This window comes from Dunckerocampus dactyliophorus, chromosome 19 (assembly GCF_027744805.1).
Source record: "Dunckerocampus dactyliophorus isolate RoL2022-P2 chromosome 19, RoL_Ddac_1.1, whole genome shotgun sequence".
Lineage (NCBI taxonomy): Eukaryota > Metazoa > Chordata > Actinopteri > Syngnathiformes > Syngnathidae > Dunckerocampus > Dunckerocampus dactyliophorus.
Window position 1 is genome coordinate 96,033 of NC_072837.1, and position 16,654 is coordinate 112,686.

A 16,654-nucleotide genomic window follows, 5' to 3' on the forward strand; every position below is an offset into this window, starting at 1 on the left:
TGGAACAAACGTGGGTGCCGGAATACGGTGCCGGTCAGCCAGTTGCTTGTTCCGAGCTGCTGTTCGACCCAAAGCTGTGCGGGTGTCCCGCCAAACGCGCCGGGCTCGCCTGAGGTGGGACTCCACTGTAGGAATGGCAATCTCCTTCTCCTGTGAAGGAAACAGGGGGGGTTGGTAGCCGTAAGCAGTCTTAAAAAGGGACAAACCTGTGGCAGTGCTGATGAGGGAATTATGCGCATATTCCACCCATGGAAGGTGTGCGGCCCAGGAGGTGGGAGGTAGATGACAAACGCAGCGAAGGGCTGCTTCCAGGTCTTGATTGGCCCGCTCTGTCTGGCCGTTGCTCTGGGGGTGATAACCCGACGAAAGACTGACCTTGGCGCCCAGGGCTCGACAGAAGGCTCTCCAAACCCGTGATGTGAATTGGGGGCCCCGGTCCGACACGATATCCATGGGGATACCATGGATGCGGAAGACATGTTTAACAAGTAAACGTGCCGTTTCAAGAGCTGACGGCAACCTTTGTAATGCGATGAAATGAGTCATCTTTGAGAAACAGTCTGCAATGTTCAATATCACAGTATTACCCCGGGATGAAGGTAGTCCCGTGACAAAGTCCAGGGCGATGTGGGACCAGGGTCTGGGTGGGACCGGTAGTGGCTGGAGTAAACCTGTGGGTGGACGATGGGATGCCTTGCTCCTGGCGCAGACAGAGCAGGCTGCCACGTACTCCCTGGTATTGGTAGCCATGGACGGCCACCAAAAGCGCTGGGAAGCCAGGAATAGGGTGCACCGAACGCCCGGATGACATGAGATCTTGGCTGTGTGGGCCCACTGCAGGACCTCGGACCTGAGGTTGGGAGGAACAAACAGCTTACCCCTGGGGCACCCCTCCGGCGTGTCGATTCCCTTTAATGCTTCGGACACTTGTCTCTCCACCTCCCATAGGACCGCCCCCGGCACAATGGGTTCCGGACTCCTGGCTTCCTCCACAGCGCTGTGAATCCGGGAAAGTGCATCGGGTTTTGCGCTCCGAGAACCAGGTCTGTAAGTGATGGAAAATTCGAAACGAGTCAGAAACAGAGCCCAACGTGCCTGGCGAGAGTTCAATCTCTGAGCAGAGCGTATATAGGAGAGGTTCTTGTGGTCCGTCATCACGAGGAACGGCTTGGTGGCGCCCTCCAGCCAGGTCCTCCACTCCCGCAGGACAAGTGCGATGGCCAGCAGCTCCCGATTCCCCACGTCATAGTTCCTCTCAGGTGGTGTGAGGCGGCGCGAGAAGAATGCACACGGGTGCAGCCTCTGGTCGACTGGGGACCTCTGGGAGAGGACTGCGCCCACTCCTGTGTCCGAGGCAACAACCTCCACTAAAAACTGTAAAGACGGGTTAGGGTGCGTAAGAACCGGTGCTGAGGTAAACAGCGTCTTAAGCTTGCTAAATGCTTTCTCCGCCTCCGGGGTCCATATAAAAGGTAGTTTAGTAGATGTCAGCCTTGTCAGAGGTTCCGCTTTAACGCTGAAATCGCGAATGAACCTGCGGTAGAAGTTGGCGAAGCCCAAGAACCTCTGCAAGTGCTTCTTTGATCTAGGAGAGGGCCACTCGACCACCGCCTGTACTTTGGCGGGGTCGGCACGTAGCTTTCCTTTCTCCACTATGTACCCCAGGAAGGTGGTGGAGGCGGAGTGAAACTCGCACTTCTCGGATTTCACAAAAAGTTTATTTTCTAAGAGCCGCTGGAGGACCTCTTTTACATGCCGCACATGTTCCTGTGGAGAGTTAGAAAAAATTAAAATGTCATCCAAATATACAAAGCAGCTTTGTCCAATCAAGTCACGTAAAACGTCATTTATGAGGGATTGAAATACGGCGGGTGCGTTGGTAAGCCCGAATGGCATAACTAGATACTCGTAATGACCCATAGGGGTATTAAAAGCCGTCTTCCACTCGTCTCCCTCCCGAATGCGGACCAGGTGGTAGGCGGAGCGTAGGTCTAACTTAGTGAATATACTCGCGGTGTGAAGAGAAGAGAACGCCGAGTCCATGAGAGGAAGAGGGTACTTATTCTTTATAGTAATATTGTTCAGACCTCTGTAGTCGATACAGGGGCGAAGGGAGCCGTCCTTCTTAGACACAAAGAAAAACCCGGCCCCCATAGGCGAGGAAGAAGGACGAATGAGCCCTGCGGCGAGAGATGACGAAATGTATTCCCTCAACGCTTGCTGTTCAGGTTGGGACACATGGTATAACCTAGAGCTGGGATAAGGGGCATCAGGAACTAGTTTTATGGCGCAGTCATATGGGCGATGAGGAGGTAAACTCAACGCTGCATCCTTACTAAACACGGCTCTCAGATCATGATAAATCGGGGGAACTCCGACAAGGTTAATCCTTTCAGTGGGCTTCCTAGGTGGTGAATTCTTAGAAAACGCGGAGCATAAACACCGCGCGTAACAATTACCCCCCCAGTTAATAATTCTACCTGACTCCCAGTTGAAGATAGGGTTGTGAAGTCGCAGCCAAGGGAGGCCCAGGACGACAGGAGCCGACTGAGAAGGCATGATATAAAATCTAATGTTTTCATGATGATTACCGGAGAGCTGTAAGGATAGAGATTCGGTTTGGTGAGTTATGATAGCTAGTAACCTCCCGTCCAGGGAATGTACCTCCTTGGGGTTAGGCAGCCTAATCTTAACCAAACCGTGCTTCTTAACCAAGTTAGCATCTAAAAAATTGTCGTCGGCACCCGAGTCGACAAGCACGACTACGGCTATGTGTATGCCCTGTCCTGTTAAAGTCCCAGCCAATTGGAGCCGTCGTTGGCCCGAGGGAGCCGTCCTATTGGACGGCTCCCTCGCCGCATACTCACAAGCAGAGGGTTGAGAACGATCCCCTCCGGGGGGTCGATCCTGAAGTGATACCGGTTTCTCGGAAGTCTCTGAACTGGTCGGAGACCTGGGACGTCGTCTGGGCCGGTCGGGACATCTTGACAGCTGATGACCGGACCCAGCACAGTACAGGCAAAGATGAAGACGCCGCCGGCGAGAGCTTTCCGTGGACGAGAGCCGTCCTCCTCCTAATTGCATGGGTTCGTCAAGGGACGAAGAATCCCAGCCCGAGTCCGTGTTGCTCTGGGTGTGCCCCTCGGAGAGGGACGTCTGGTTCCGACGTGGAGTCTCCCTAGTTGCACCGCCGTGATTGGCTCGCTCCCGGTGAACGCGATCTCTTTCCCTCAGTCGATCATCCAGGCGGATAGCGAGGTCGATAAGTTGGTCGAGTGTGGTGGTATCGTCACGGACGGTAACCTCATCCATGACACGAACCTGAAGTCCCTTGCGAAAAATGGCCCGGAGGGCGGGTTCGTTGAAACCGCTAGCTGCAGCTAGTACACGGAATTCGATAGAAAAGGTGGATACGGACTGATTGCCCTGCCTGAGGTCCAATAGTCGGCTTCCAGCCTCGCGATCCCCCACGGGATGCTCAAAAACCTTGCGTAATTCGGCCAGAAAAAGTGGCAAGGAGGTGCGTATGGCCGGGTTGGATTTACTTAAGGCGATAGCCCAGGCAGCTGCTTTATCGACCAATAGGCTCATGACAAACGCCACTTTGGCTGAGTCCGAGTCGTACGTGTGGGGCTGCTGGTCAAACACCAATGAGCACTGATGAATGAATTGTTCGCATGAGCTCTCGCTACCCGAGAAGCGGGGTGGAGGCGGTATGCTTGGCTCACGGCGTGTGGTGGGGGGTGAGTGTGAGGCTTGCGACTCACCGGTGGGGCTTAGGTCGGAGGAGGGGCTGACGCCGGTAGCGCCGCTGGCGGCGAGCACCTGTTCCATCCTTGAGTCCAATGATTGAAAGTTTGTGGACATGGAGGCCAGCGCTTCCATGATCTCCCGTAAAGTACGGGAATGTTCGCCAACAAGTGCGCCCTGGTGTGCTAGGGCTGAGCGAACCCGGTCGAACTCCGCGGAATCCATGTCTTTAGGCCAGATCGTTCTGTTAGGAACGGAGTGAGCCGCAGGAGGGGATTCCAAGACGCGGGAGTCGACGTGAGGGTTGGAAATAGTTTATTCCAAGCCAAAAGGGATAACAAAGGCAGCAAAATACAAACAAGGATGCGGCAACAAAAGGTGACCCGAGTGCAGACGGGAAAAAGGCAGAATAACTAAGGGAGCTACCAAAAAAGGGGTAGAACTAGGAACAAAAAGCGCTGCTGAGTGGTCAAGCAGGATAGTTCTAGCACAATGCTTACGCTGCTGAATAATCCAAGCAGGGAGAAAGGATCTAGCAAAGGTCACTAGCACAGAGGCAAATAGCATCAGAAGGTAGCAGGGAACGCCTGAGTCGAGGGTTGCGAATCAACGATCTGGCAACGGTGTCTGGAGATCTCGTGTCTTAAGACTGGTCTCGTTAATTATCTCCAGGTGTTGCCAATCCGCTCCTCATGATGGTGTGGCGAGTGCACTGCGAACATGAGCACAGGAGAGGGCAGCAACGCAGCACACAACACACCACAATCACCAAAATTCATTTACTGTGGTCGGGTCTGGAACAAATGAACCGCTATAAACGAGGGACGATTGTAACAGGAAAAGCACTTGGACAATTTCAACATTTCAAACATTTCAAAATGGTAAGTGAGTCACATTTGAAGTCATTTCAGCAGATACTTGTGTGAAGTTCTTAATTGCCTCTATGGTGTTCTTGAGAGAGTCACTTTCACTTGTGGGCTTTCACCCCACACCCAACACCCCCCAACCTCCCAGCTATTAGCCTGGACATTATCTCTATTAGACAGCCTCCTCCAGGAAATCAGATTTCCAGCCCGTGAAATCGTCTTTTAATTAGATTACGGACCACAGTACTGGTCAAGCGTCTTTTGGGGAAACTGATCTTCTCTTTATTGTTGATCATGGGATAGCAGGACACAACTACTAGTTGAAACTGAGTGATGGCTGTTACCTCCAGCTCTATTAGAATAGATGCATGCATGAGGTGGAGCATTGTTTTCTCTGTAGAAACTGTGTGTGGGCTTTCGGAGGGACGAGTGTCCAAATATGACGTCACTTGAAGGCACATTTCCATTTGGAACAAAGGCTTGCATTTTATTACAACTTATTTGTCACAATGAATATGTCTTTATCGACCAGTAAGTACTTTGGCATCCTTATCCGGAACTGTTATTTCCTATCTATTTACTGGCACATTATCAGACCTGTTATGTAACAAGAAATAACAAGGCGGTGTAGTTTATTAAAGCTGCTTTACTTCTATGCAAATGTATCGTACAGGAAGTCCTTTCATCTTTACAAAACGTCCTTTATAAAATGCCCCTTAAGGTTTTACAGTATTGAGTGTAAAAATAAGTTAACCAGTGTATAGTAACACCATACATTAAGGGTGTCCAAACATTGTCCCAGTGAGGACCACATAGTGAAAAATGAAAGGATGCAACTTTCCCACTTTGATATTTTGTAAAGCAACACATGCAGATATGCCAGGAAGTGATACATACGTATTTCATATTTCTCATCTTTGTTATATAAGTGAAAAAGACAATCAACTTCGCTCTCTACTGGGTTTTTTAGTTTGCCATGTTTGCTGTTGATTTTCCAAATATTTCAACTTTCCTTTTAAATAATCTTTGTTAATTTTGTACTTATTACTTTACTGTACTTATAATTGCTTTATTCCCATAATATTTTGACTTTATTCATTCATATTTATTTTGTTATGGATGACAAATGAAACACCGAGTGTCACCCTCGATGCGCCGCTGGGTTGGTAGGCTGTTATGCGGGACGATGTGTTAGCATGTTTGCACGCAGCCAATGACCGAGCCTGCCCGTCACATTTTTATACATCTGAAATGACAACGGTCTTTAGGCAAAAAATTGGGAGGCACCCTCGTCTCGGTACGGTCCATCGTCTTTCTCTTTTGTGTGACCCATGTGTTTGTTTCGCCGTATCTCTCTCTCTTACAACAAGGAAACAAACACTCTTGCTCTAAAATAGCGCCCGCGGCCCACAATGCATTGCGTGCAATGCAGATACTTGCATTTCACATGCAAGTATCGCGATATTTTGTCTTGTGCGCTTGATCCAAGATGGCGGCGTAACCCAACTGGACGGTATTTTGTACGCTAAACACAAGCCAAGGCATTTTAGCAAAAACCGGGGCATATACACTAAGTCCCCAACCAACGAACACAATTGGTTCCAGACGACCGTTCTTAAGTGGAATTGTTCTTAAGTAGGGGAAAAGGTAATATCACCAATGATATAGGTACTACATGTATGTGTATACATATACAGTATATGTGTAAGTATGTAAATATGAGTTTGGATGCAGTAGTAATATTACACCAGGATAATTCAAGAAAAAACAATAATAAAAGTGATATAATAATATGTAATGATAAATATTATTTACCTTTGAAGAGGAGTGGTCAAGCATACGTTGTTGTGGTGGAGGAGGAGGAGTTATTGGAAAAAAGGACAAATGGTGGTGGTGGTTAGACTCTTCTAAAAGAGGTAGTGTTCTGTGGGTGGTGTAGAATTAAGCAGGCCTATTAACTCTTCATAAACTTTAATCACACGCTCTGTACGGGTTGTATCATACAGCTAGCAATGTAGCTTTCTATTTAGCTTTCTCTCCCCAGCGTCTAACTCTTCCTCTGTTGGTCCCATTAGCAGTGTCACAGTGCCCTCTACTGGTCAAGCATGTAGCTGTTACGTTTGCGTGTGCGGCGGACCACAAAATGCAGCAGCAGTGAGTGGTGACAAATTTTAATCGTCTTTGGCAGGAGCAAACAGAAAGCGCTGGAGTCCGTAGCTAGCTGAACTCCAGGGAAAAGGTAGACATACAAAAACAGTTATGCAAAAAGGCAGTTCAGAGGGACAACTGGAGCACCCAGCTTTAGAGACGTCGAAGCTTGAGAAGGTTAGTGTAGCGATGCCGTGAGAGCTCTGCTCAGCAGTTAGGAAGGAACCGGCGTCTCACAGCTGCTCCTACTCAGGTATAAGTAGGAGGAAGGATAATTAACTGCCGGTGTGTCCAGTTGTCCCTGCTCCTGCTGTGTGCCCAGCTGTGGGAGAGAGAGAGAGAGAGAACGAGGCGCAGCGGGGGGATGGGGGGGGCAAGGAGAGGAGGGCTGAACAATATTTTGGTCCGATTAAAAGAGTTATTAACTGTACAGGCCATTTTTTCAGTAACATTTTATCACAGTTTGTCCGTCAAGTGTAAAAATAAGTTACCCGCTGTAGACTGTATGCATGCTACTGGTGGTGAGGTACAGGAACTTTAACACTGATAACTGTCATGCATTGCTTAGGGATGGCCCAATACAACTTTTTCACTTCCGATTCCGATATTGCAGCCTTAAATAACCCCGAGTTTAGCAGAATAGAATAGAATGGAATAGAATAGAATAGGATAGAATAGCCTTTATTGTCATTGCACAATAGTTACAACGAAATTGTCATGTAATGAGGCCTCCACTTAATCGTAGATAAATAAACTAAATAGCAACAACATAATAAATAACTAAAAGCGCGTGAGTGCGATGTACAAAGTAGTAGTAGTGTGGAATGTTAGAAAAGGCTTGATGAAGTGATGTTACTCAGATGGAATCATAGTCAGCAATAGTAGGATGTGAGAAAAACTGAGCCATTTACTTCTTGATGCATGTGGTGTATCGTTTTATCCACAACAGGCATAATGTAGCCAGGCTGGTCGTGCTCAACCCAGCGTTTAAACCCGACATTACTCACCACTGACAGGGGCTGGCTCTTTTGTCTTCCAGCCAATGACTTTTTGCAGTCCCGTGGGAGTTTCTCATGCTTTGCAAATGTGTCAAATAGCGGAATCAAATGCGTGCTGAAATTGGTCGTATTAAACTTCCCCGGTTCTGTGCCACCACGGAAAATTTGTAAATGACAATTCTTGCGCTCGGCTGAAACATCTTTTTTGGACTTTAGTGAAAAACACACGGCTGACATCACTCTTACTCCTTTGCTAAACATGCTAGCATGTGTTGTTGTGATCACGTCGGCTTTGCATGCTGAATAGAAGTGCTGGCGTGCTGTCTGGAATGGACTGCTCGTATCGCAGTGCCAATATCCGAGATAGGCCAATATTGTTTTTTTTGGCTGATATCAGACCAATATTAGCATTAGATGGAATAGTAGGGGGTGAGATTAAAACGTGACAAGGGCTCTCATTCAGAAATAAAAATGACGGGGACATAAATTAATTAATTAATCACACAATAAATGAAATGAACTGTATCATTTTTATCAATATATCCCCATGTGCATGCGTGTCTGTTTTCATCATCTCTCGCCTCCAGGCAGGCAGGAAGAGAGTTCAGTCTGTGCAATCTCAAGTATCGTCTCGTCTCTTGAACTGAGCGTTTGGTGACACCCCTAGTCAATAGGATAGCCCATCCCGCTACTTATTAATGACAATCACCACCATGCCCAATTAGAAATGAACAGACTCAGTAGAAATAATCCAAAAAGGTAAGAAAGTTGCAGTAATGTAACGTGTCAGGAAGAGATGGCACAACTAAACATGCTGAATCACTGCTGCATATTTCTTCATCAATCCGCTATTCATTCCTGACTTTTAGGTCATAAGTTGTTTCATCCTAGTCCATGTCCCGAGGGCCATAAGTCACTTTGATGTTCCTACCTGCCCCCCACCCCACCCCCACCCCCGAATCAAATCAATCAGTTTGAACGTTACAACAGCTCCCAACACGGATGGAGAGTGACGCATGGCTTGCGCTTAGCAGTGGAAATCACGCCACCTGCGGCTTTCCTTGCTTTGTAAACAAACAAAGTGCATACAGGCAGTTCTGGCACACATGGCGGGCTAATTACGTGATGACATGTGCCTTGTTAATTGCACTGTGGGAAAAGCTGCATTAGGTGGTGTGTCATGTGGTGATTACGAGTTAGGCTTGTAGAGACACGTGTGACATAACTATTGATCTGTCATCTCGTTGACTCGGAGGAGTTGGAGGCATATGCTCGTTTTTCTTGCCATTTCATTTCATTTCACACACTTTTGAAAAGAATCACAATGTTTTCAGCCTTTTCAAAGCGCTGACTGCGGTCGTGGCATCCACATCACTGACTGACTGACAGACGTTTACAGAGCCACGTATATGAAGCGAGCGCTTGGTGATGCAATTGTGCGCGAGCCTTGTGTTTTATGCGCAAGGCCCTTTTGATGTGGATACTTGTGGAATTAGGCCATGCCCTGCACTCTTTCACCTCCCAGCAAATACACTCTTGCTAGTCATTCACGTAATATTATTGATGCAATATGCTGTACGATGGCGTACACCGCCTCAGTCAAGGGTTGCTGTGTCTGTGTAGCCGAGATGTGGCAGTTGAGTAAACCAAAGTTGCATTACTGCAAGTTTTATTGGACATATACTACAAATTGCTCTCAAGTAATGTAAATATGGTTTTTAACTTTATTAGGACTATCTAAACATGAACTAACACCATTATAGTCACCTGGACATTGCTGCAGGGACTCAAGACAGCCACTAGCTAGCGAGCTAACCAGTTAGCCTCAAATTTATTTCTTCTAAACTTAAGCGGACCTAACATCCCGACGTACGTGTTACCACATGCACAGGCTCCGCAATTTTTGGGAAATGTGTCGGCGGTGGCCAGCACGTAGAGGAAGTCGGGTATCAGAGGGGTTGCAAGTGTGTCGTACTTACGGAGCAAGTGATTTGTGACACCCACGCGCTTGCCGCTCGCCCTCCATCGGTAGCTTTTACATTGTGAGTGCGGCGTGCTAGGTGCGCTTCATGTAAGGCTGTCGTACCTTTCGCTCACCAGGGACGTACGTGTGTGCGCATTGTACGAGGCTCGTGCAGCCCACTCACTTCGATCGCAAGATGGGCGTACTAGCTTGCTGCGGCACCTACGGTTATCATGACCGGGAGAACCAGAGTGTACAGCGGGACGAGCCGCCCGCCATGGCCGGGCAAGGCGCATTCATGTCGGGTACGCTATGTGAGCGGCCGCCGTGCATCCACGAAGGTTGCATGTACAGCCTGGAGGAGTCGCCCGCCACGGGAGGAGCCGCTGCCATGGCGAGGCAATGTACACAATGTACTTTTAAACTTGCAACACACGCAAGGCTCCCCCGCCTCTCCCTTGCGACCTTGCTGCATGCATGGTTTTCCTGCGTGCACGCAGACAATCATTTGTATCCCAATTTCCTTCCTACGGGCTTTGCATGCATGTTTGCGTCTGCAGGTTTGAAAATCCGTGCAGGAAATGTGTGTGTCTCTTTTTTCCCCATTTTTGCACGTAGCCAGCACGTGCACGTATGTCAGGATGTAACTCCTCCTTTAACTTATTCAATACCAAATACCACATATTTATATGTTTTATAATCCCCATCCCCATAGACGCCCCATCCCAACAACGGATTTAAACGTGTTGTAGGTTTTTTTGCGTGGTAGGCAAAAAGATGTGATGATGCAACTCTGCACTAATGCGTTACCATTTCAGAGCACTTTTAGGCCATAAAAACGGCCACAAGGTGGCAGAAGTGCATCTGATAAGAGCTCGGCAGGGATCATGGATGGAAGAATCATATGTGACAGGAAGGAAGAAGTAAGAGAGCGTGGAGGAGTGTAGTGTGCACAAGGTTACGCATTGTAGGCAAATTTTAACTCATGCACACCCACACACACACATGCACACATGCGCATGCACACACACAGTTAAGTTGCAAATGTGAATATTGTAAATAGTTCATGGTGTTGTATTTGTAAATGAATTGTTATTTGGATGTTTTTGTGTTGTGTTGGTGTAGTTGTTCAGATGTTTCAGCTGCCACAAAAGCAAACAATATTTGTGTCAAAGTGAAAGTTATGCTTGAAATGTATTTTTTCACAAAAAGCTGACGATTAGTCCAAATGGGCTAAAATGGCTGGTACTGGGGGGGGATGTCTTTTGAAAAATGGCCGGGAGTGAATGAGTTAAGAAGCCAAAAACTTACCACTCACACACAGGGTGGGGGAAAACTTTTTTTCACTGTATCATGTGGGACATACCATAGCTGACTTCATGGCTTCATGCAGTGTTAAGGTAATGTCATGTAAGCTAATGTCGCAATGTTTATTGTAATTACTGCCACCTAGTGACCACAGTGCTACATATTATGTATATTTCCATATGTTGTGACTAATAATAGACCATAGCCTACCACCAAACAGCCACCATTTATTCATACATTCATTTCTGAAAAAAGTGATATTGCAGTGGAACGATAATCAAATAGCGATACGAGGGACGACTGTGGAAGGGACCTCCATTTGCTGAGACTAATGTTGTCATGCAAAACTCACATTAAACAAAAAACAAATATAAAAAGACAAGTCATAGTAACAAGCTCCAAATACTGCAATGGAGTATTCCTGTTGTGGAATGACGTAAAGTAAGTTTGGTCACGGTGGGCACTCGTCAATCTGAAGTCAAAGGTGAGCTTTATTCGCTTGTTTGTGTTTGTGATGATGCTATGTGCTCATCAGCATTGATTGCTGGGGTTGGTGGCGGTTGTGACAAGAACAATGACACACAGATAAGACAGTGTGTGTTTGCCTTAGCAAAGTGTCCAAAACCCAGACTTCCCCAAACACACCTGGGAGGTGTTCTGACGGCTGATAAAAGCTCAAAAAACAACCATGCAAACAGCCTTCATTTAAACAACTTGGCCTTTGGGACTGGATAGGATTTCAACTATTTGCGGTCGTGAATTGTACTTATTTGGGGGGAATGCTGTTTGAAGAGAAGTTAAACACAGAGATAAGTCTTGCTTCACTCCACAAACAAAAAGCACAGGTTGCATCCTGCCAGTGCCATCACTAAAAACAACGTTCCTTAACCTTAAAGGTTGCTGCAGTTCATATTTCAACATGAACCATGAGAACATGTCTTCCATGGTGGACACCGTAAGAAACATTGTCAAACACTGTTGATGTGCATGGACACCGTGCCAGCCTCCATACCAGCAGGTGGCAGTAGTCTGTAATTCCACAGATGAACATTGGAAAGCATTTTCTATTGGCTGGCAGGACACAGAATTTTTCTTTAAAACGAGTAAGGTAAATAACTTACAAATATGCATTTTCAAGTGAGTTAGCCTGACTTTATCGTCACTACCGATCCGTACCGCAGACGTGATCAGTTCTGCACATGCACAAATTTTTATGACAGTACTTCTGCTGTTACATGCTCTGATGTTTATTTATTTTTTTAAATTTATGAACATAAATGGACAGTAACCATACCTCATATGTGTAATATATCAGGTTTTTCTTTTTAGTGACTCTTACTAAAATACTCAGATGTTGCTATCTTTTTTATTCACCAAGAATAGCAGATATTTTTAAGTTTTGGTCTGTAATTTTTCAGTGCCAAAACAAACTCCAAAATCATTTATACAAACAGGAAAGGAGGCTTATAATTCCTCTACTTTGCACAATGGATATGATATTGAAAAAAAATGTATTATGTTGTAATTTCTTGAAAGCAAGAGTTTTTGGGGGCGGGGGAGTGACGTTTATTGCACATGCCTAGTACGAATCAGCTTGGCTGACGCTTGACTGCCTTAAAATAGATCAGCGGATGATGTAGTTTACGCATGCGTGGTTCATATCAGGCTGACTAACATGTGACTGTTGGCTGACCAGATGTAGACACGTTCTGCATATCCGCAGAATCAATTGTGTTTTCCAGATCAAATGTGTTCTTATGAGTATCGAAATTGATCAGGCGCAATAAGTTTAGTATTAGCAGCGTATCTTACCTAAGTGGAGCCTGAACAAGCTTGAAATAAGCTCCATTTTTGATGATTCCTCATATGGTTAGCATTAGCACCAAATCCATTCCTTCTAGTGCTGAAGGCTAAAATAGTGCAAAGGTAAGATCTCGTTTTGCCTTAATATGGTCAGCATTAGCATCATATCTTGCACTAAAGGCTAAACTAGCACAAACTACGCTAAAGACTAGCATAGTCCTTGAGCGGTCAGCATTAGCATCATATACAAGATGACATGATTCATCTTCTCTTAAACGCTGAAGTAGCGCTGCCTAAGGTAATGTCCACCTTTTGTCATCATCAGCATGAATGAATATTGTCCTAATGTGGTTAGCATTTGTATCATGTCCAACATAACGGAAAGCTAAGATCATGCTAACTTGGCTATGGAATTGTTGTTGTTGGCTATATTTCATATAACTTCCTCAACAATACAAATCAACTGCAGCATTTCAAATTTGGGTCATCTGTGTTGACTGGAATTTGCAAAAGTGCAAAAGTACAGCTTAGTTTCCTCTCTCTTCGTTGTGTCTCTTTTTATTTCCCCTCCCTTTGCTGACGAAATTAGCTGAACTCTTTGAACTGCTCAACTGGGAGTATGCAGTTCACTTACTGGAAGTGACCAAGGAGAAGAAGAAGAGTGACGAGGGCCGAGAGCAGGTCGAGCCTCTCAGGGAAAAGATGAGAAGACATTTTTTCCCCCTCTGCTTGTTAACACACTTGAACTTTATCTCTGGCGTTATCTAACAGCCCCCAGACTTATCTCCTCTTCCTAATATGAGAGCATGACGGGGGGGCCTCTGTGCAGCACACTCCTTACAGCTGGGTTGGGTCAACGCTCGCCATGCTGATAGGCTGGTGATTTATTCTGACGCTCTCAGACGTGAGCGAAGTCATCTGCACGGCGTCGCGTCGAAGAGGCTGCCAGGTTCCCTTTGAGGAATGGAGTGGCGTTTGGTGAATGGTCACAAGAACAAAAAAAAAAAGAAATAATTTTGTTCCAAAGACTACAAAACAAGGATTGATTTCTTTTGGAGACAGTAAACAGACTTAACAGATCATTTATGTGCACCTCATCCAAAAAACAGAAGACTTTACTCGGGAATGGTCCAACAACACATTCATCATCATGTCCCGCAGTCCAAACCATCCGGAACAACAATGCCAAAAAACTGGTCCACCAAGGGATAACACCCTCGGTTAAGTCCACAGAAACTCAGTGGTAGCTTTCACTCTCACAAACGACGGAAGCTAAGAGGATAAAAGAGCGTAGATGTAGCGTGAAGGCTGAGAGCGAAAAGCAGCAAGAATGTAAGATTTGGCAAGAATGTAAGTAAAGGCCCGGCAGTTGGTTATTTGGGACTTTTGGTAACGTTTGGTGATGCAACTTTCAGCGTCATCCCACACATGAGGCTGCTTCTTGCAAAGACATCTCTTGTTTAAAGGGTCAGAGGACAAAATACGCCTCCAGACACTGAATTGGTGCTGAAATATCAGACTTCAAGGACAGTCGTTTTGAACGCAGCATCTGAAGGACATAATTTCAATATCTAACGTCAAATATGTCAAACATTGCAACATAAAACTTTACTAATGTAGCCACCTCGCACTGAGACACGATTGTAGGACCACATTTAGCAAAGACTTTATCGTCCCATTTCGCATTTGAAGGACAGTTACGTGCTTCTAGCATGTATGCATCTTGTGTCATGACGTGCCATAAGTTTGAGGACAGGAACATGCGACGCAGGCACCAAGTTTCACAAAGGCTTGACAGTTACATTTAGCTTGGCTCGCATGCTTTGGTGGTTGCATTTCAAGTGCAATTACATCACAAAATAGAGCGAAAACTGTTCCGATTACACCTCTAACGTGATACAACCAGGAAAGGACCATGCGATGCAACCAGGAAATGGAGTTCATCATTTCACAACGGTTGCATCTTTCAGACGTTGCATTTGAAGGACGGTTATGCCACAACGCAGAGTGAAGGCTGTTCCAATTGTGCCTTTCAGTGCTATTATCCAGAAGCGGTTAGCATGACGTAATTGGAATAGGAAATTGGAACATGTACGCAATCAGAAAGTCTCATGACCTCCAACAAGGGTTGCATCCTGCTGAATTTGCATTTGAAGGATGATTACGCCATCACGATGAGTGAAGGCTGTTCCGAAGGTAGCTTTCATTGCTACTATCCCAATGATGCTAACGTGTCGTCACCGAGCATTGTGTCGTGAGCACAGGGATAGGAGCATGCGATGCAACCAGGAAACCTCATGAACGCTTCAACATGGGTTGCGGCCTTCAACGGTTGCATTTGAGGGGTGATTTATGTCATAATGCAGAGCACAGCCTGTTTGTGTTGTGCATTTTAGCGCTACTATCCAAAAGACTGAACATGTTGCCACCTAGCATTGAAATTTCACAAAGCCCATGGACTTTAGCAAGTGTTGCATCCTTCACAGGTTGAATTTGAAGAATGATCGCTTCGTAACGCAGGCGCAAGACACGATGTTGTCAAACAAATGTGTGTGTACATCATTGCTGGAAAGGTGCGCTTGATTAAAGTGTGTGTGTTTGCGTACGTGCCAGCACAAACATACACACCTTCATACACACCTTGTCACCTTCAACACCCACCCAGGCAAGCACACACTGTGTCAGCAGAAAATGCCCTGTCATGAACCCACGTTATTCTTCAATTAAATGGACTACAGACTCCTTTGGAGTCAGGGAATTCCTCTCTGAAGCTCTGGTCTTCATCCCTCCTCCGCCAAGGTGTTGTCATGTGGGATGTGTCGGACACACACAGCAGTAGTTTGTGTCATCACACACTCATCAGCCTGTCAATGTGCTTCACAGGCCACTTGATGCTTGAGCTGCAGTGACCTACTAGGCCAGCAGAGGGCGTCAATACAGTATGTCCATGCCGGGAGACCTGCAGTACTAAGGCCTCTGTGTATGTTGATAAATGATCATTTATTTGTATTATGATCCAATATTCTCATATAAATACAGTGTTTTATTCAATATTTGTATGTATTTTTTGTATTGTAAAGGTCTGGACTCCAAACTGTGTCTAACACCAAAAAGCAACAGGTATGTGTCTAGCATGTCCAGGTCAGTGGTACAAAGCAGACCCTCGAAGACAAGTAAGGCTGGTACGCCTAATGTACAATAACGTAGCGGTAGCAGAGAACTGTTCCAGTGTGTCAGCCCATCCTTGCTATCATTAACATCTCAATGAAGTCCTTCATCTGTCATCACTTTGCATCTTAGACCGTCCCTCCTCTTTTTTTCCCTCCCACATCCTCGCCGGCATGGATGACCCAGCTGTTGCTCAAAAAAAAGAAATGGAAGAACAAGAAAAAGAAGACAGGTGGCTTCTTCAGAAGCCCCATTCAGGGGGAAAAAAAGAAAAAAGGGGGAATTCTTGGGGGCCACGTTGCACCGCTCACGTACACTTGCTGAGTATACATAGGCTGGACTACGTGGACTACGTGGACTACGTGTCCAGACTCACACAGTCTTTGGCAAGGTGCAGCTTCCTCCCATGATGAGGTTGATTGTTGCAGCAATGCTACATGACAGTTGCAATTACAAGTAGAATCTAGCCTGACTCATTTGATGAACAACATTCAAGTGCCATGCCATAGCGTGTCACCGCTGTCCTGCAGGCGGCGCTACTGCGTTTTTTTCCCATCACCTATGCACCAACCTGCTGCCAAAAGCAGTGCAAAACCAATTTTACAGTTAATTCTCAGTTTTGTCTGACAAATCCTGCACAGCTTTTACAG